Consider the following 4,214-nt stretch of genomic DNA (forward strand, 5'->3'; position numbering starts at 1 on the left):
GGGCACGAACCCGTGTCCCCTGCATCGGCAGGCGGACTCTCAACCACTACGCCACCAGGGAAGCCCTGTTTGGTTTTATTTTGTTTTTTGCTCTTACTAGTTACACTGACAGATGCTAATATTAACTCTTTACGTCTTACCTTTACAGGCTGACATTTAAAGAGCTCTTTCTCCTGACGATTGGACCTTCGTGAATTGCTAACGTGCCGTGGGAGGATTACTGGCATTTCAGTGGCTCTGACCTGGGTGTGGCTGCCAGCAGGGCCCTGGACACATTACTTGCCCTCTACAAGCCTCAGTTCCCATGTGTAAAAATTAGATTCTCACTCCTCAAGCCTATCATCAAGGATTAAATGGGTCATGTTTGTAACAGGCTAGGGAAAGTGCCTGCCAGCACGTAGTAGGGCTCAAAATGGCTGCTCAAATGTGGCCACGGAGGACCCTGCTGTCCCCACCACACAGAACAAACACAAATCCAAAGTTCACTGGCTCCGATCAGCGCAGACATGCCTGAACCTTTTACCACTGCTTTGCCTTCACTTGAGAACCGAAGATTCTGATCTCGATACTTTTGACTTGTCTTTCCTGCTCTGCTCTTGGAGGAAATGATGAATTACCCATTATTAAATATAATGCTGTTTGAGATGAAACCATAAATGTAAAAATGGAACACCGAGGAGGTTTTACACAGAGCACGGATGAGAAAACAAATCCCATTCCAGCAAAAGGCAAGGCAGTCAGGATCAGGGAGTCCAGAGAAGAGGGCTGAGACCAAAAAGCCAGGGTTTAGGGGCCTGGGAGGAGCTTGTGCTCTGGGTGACACTCTCTTTCCCCATCTGTGTATCCCCAGTGCAGGAGTGAAGAGGGGCTGCCACTCCCTATGCCCCATCCCCACTCAACAGCTTGAGGCTGCAAGACTAATCTCAGGGAGCCTCTATCCCTGTTGCCATAAGTCTCCCCAAGCCCCCAGCAGCCCAGGACTCCCAGGTCACCTACAGGGCTCCATGGGCCAGGAGGTCCCCCCGCCCCTTCCCTGTGGCGCCTGCCCCCATATCCCTCGCCCCCGTCAGGCACCACTGTCTTCTACTTGTTTGGCTGGAAGCTCCATGAGGGCTAAGGTTTCACCTGTTTCGTTTGGTGCTGCATCCCCAGTGCCTAGGACGTGGGCACGGAGCACGCACGCAATGGCTATGTGAAAAAACAAATGAACAAAAGCAGTAACAATGAGACCAAGTAGCCATTCTCCCAATGGATTAAAAGTTAAGTCCTTGCTTGTTTTCTAAAGGGAAGAAAGAGGGAACAAATAGCTTGGCCTCCCACCCAAGGACAAAAACAGGACTGGCTCGCACCAGAACCTAGCAAGGGATCCCTGAATTCTTTCCGACTCAGAGAAGTACCCCGTGCTTCTCCCAGGACTGCCTGGGGCCTCACGGTGGCCTTCCTCACATCTCTGGCTCAACAACATGAGAATTCAGAAACCCAGTGACATAAGTGCTGGCCTTGAACGTAACAGAGAGACGTCAGTAGAACTCTATCTATTGGACTTGGATCTGCGGGCGGCGGGGGGGGCAGATAATATTATAATACATACTTCAGAGGCCTGCGGCCTTTTCTTTCTTGAGAAAAGAAACTAAAATATTTGGCAGTGCATCCTAAAAGCTTCCAGTCCTGTAATTTAAAACAAAACACAAGAAGCAAGTAACACACTGAGGCTTCTCCATCAGATTGAACCTGTGCTTTTGAACCGGGAAAACATCTTGAAGGATGTAAGAAGGAGCCAACAGGATCCTGAGGATTCTAGAATCTGGGGCCCACTGGGCACTGTCAGTTCTGACTGGCTGATTCTGATCAATGGGTCCTTCTCTTCGCTAGAGGCCAACCTCCCCAGGGCTCAAGAGCGGCTGTATGATTGGACCTTTGGCTGGCTTCTGGCCTGCAGCCCAGGGGCATGGCCCATCACGAACATGCCCAGGCATGGGATTCACCCTGCTAGGAGGCTGCAGAGCCAGTGAGGAGATGCCAGTAAAAGCCCCTCTGGGTGGGCGGGTCCTCACAGGACCAGTCTCAGGCCCCATGCTCTCTACACATTAAACTTCCCCCTCGAGCCGCAGCCAGCATCCTTGCCGGGAGGACAGGGCGGTGAGTCAGGGAGCTTAGCTGTGGCTCCCTCTATGCTCCAGGCTAGGTAAGGGCTGGTAGATGGACTAAACCAGGGCTGTGACAGCCTCTCGCTTTCAGGCTTTTCCAATGCCTCCCACTTATGATGGCCACATGTCCCTGACCAGGAATCACCCGGGACACCACACCCCCCATATGGGAGGAGAGCAGGCCTTCTCCAAAAAAGCGCTAGAGTCTGCAGGGGCTGTTCTTTGACCAACCCCACCTACCCTCGAGCCCCCAGCACACAGCACAGAACCTCCTCTTGGCGGCCTCCCTGGCTAAGTCCACTCCCTTCGGGTGGATTCACATGGGTGCACAAGCAGAGGCCACATTCCGAGGCATTCGGGAGGCCCTGCAGGAACGTGTGAAGCCTGGCAGGGCGGGGGGCCGGGGATCCTAGGAGCTGCCCAGGGATGGGCTGCGGTTAACCACTTCTCTGTCTGCGAAAGCCTCCGCGGCAGCGCAGGGCTCAAAAGGAAACCTATTTCGGATCAGCAGTGTCAGGCGTCTGGAGCAGCCCGGCTCATTGGCAGTCGGCGCTCCTCGGAACTGCCAAACTCTGAATCCATTATAGGCAGTTGTGTCAGGAGAAAGCCCAGCTTGTCAACAGAAACTCCTTCCACGGAGGCCACACGCTGTGTTTACCTCTCCAAAGTTGAAATAAACAGCTGCCCTTCTCCACCCCCCCAAACACACACACACACACACACATCTGAGGCCGTGTGGGGCTGAACTCTGCACCAGAACTTGGCAACAGCCGGGAGTCTCCTCCCCACCCCACCCTGCCTTTTCCAAAGTTTGCTGGGATGCGCCTCTGTCCCTCCCCTCTGAGCAAAGCCCCCAAACCAAAGACCTGTTCAACCAGTCAAGAGACCATGGGACAGCTGGCCACGTGGGGATGAGGCTTTGTAAAAAGAAGAACTTGGTTTTCAAATGTTCAGTGGCAAGGAGTGAAAATAGATAGGTCTACCCAAGTGCCTTGTGTTGGGGGGTGGACGAGGGGGAACCAGGTTTCTCCTCACTTGGCTCCAGAGCACCAATGATGCTCCCGTGTGATCCCGGAAAAATGACTTAACCCTTCTGAACCTCAGCGTTCTCATCTGTAAAATGAGAACACTGCCATCTTCTAAGAGCCGTTGTGAGGATTAAATGATACAGCCTCAGTACTTAGCGTCTTGCCGCAGAGACCCTGAGGCCCTCAGCAATGGCAAAGCCACAAGACGGAACCTGGATCCCTGAATCACTGCACGGATGAAAGGCCAACCAGGAACTTCCCAAGAGAACTGTTAGGTGAGCAAGAAATATGCCTCCATTGGGTTAAGCCCTGAAATTCTGGGGGGTTAGTTATTTCAGCAGCCAGCATTACCCTAATGCAGGTAGCCATAAGGACGGCTTCTTGTCCAGGATTTGAACCCAGGCAGGCAATTGTGGATTCCTTGCTCTTAACTCCTACAAAATACTTAAACAGCTGAAGGCTTCCATCTACACAAGAGACCCATTCTGCACCTCCTCTTGCCCTCTGATGAGCTCAGAGGAAGGTGCCAGGAGGTTCCGAATGCCTGGAAGGCAGCGTGGATGCAAAGGAGGGGAGCCTCATCTTCCCATGGCTTCCGCTCGGGCTCCCCAGGAAACATACAAGGCTATTAACCAGAGGGAGCTGCTGACGCAGATCAGCTCGGAGAGCACGATACGTTTTGAGTGGCAGGCACTAACCGTTTGCATGACAAACCTCCTACAAGAAGCCGGCTAAACTGCCCTTTTGTGCCAATTAAAGATTCTCCAGAACACAAAGATTACACACCACTCTGCAGCGCTGACAACAATAAAACAATTTTAAAGGCTATTCAGATCTTCAGTTCACAGCTGACATTATCGGGAGGGGGAGATGGGCTGTGGCTTTGTTCTTTGTTGTTGTTGAGTCTTAAGACTTAACTGAGGGTTTGGGGGGGAGGAGGGGAGACTGGCAGACAGGAAGAGTTTGAAATGCGTTCTTGGGAGTTTTCATAGGAGAAAAAGGAACAACCTGATGTTCCTTTCTTGTGGGTGTATATGTA

Source organism: Physeter macrocephalus, unplaced genomic scaffold (assembly GCF_002837175.3).
Source record: "Physeter macrocephalus isolate SW-GA unplaced genomic scaffold, ASM283717v5 random_31, whole genome shotgun sequence".
Classification (NCBI taxonomy): domain Eukaryota; kingdom Metazoa; phylum Chordata; class Mammalia; order Artiodactyla; family Physeteridae; genus Physeter; species Physeter macrocephalus.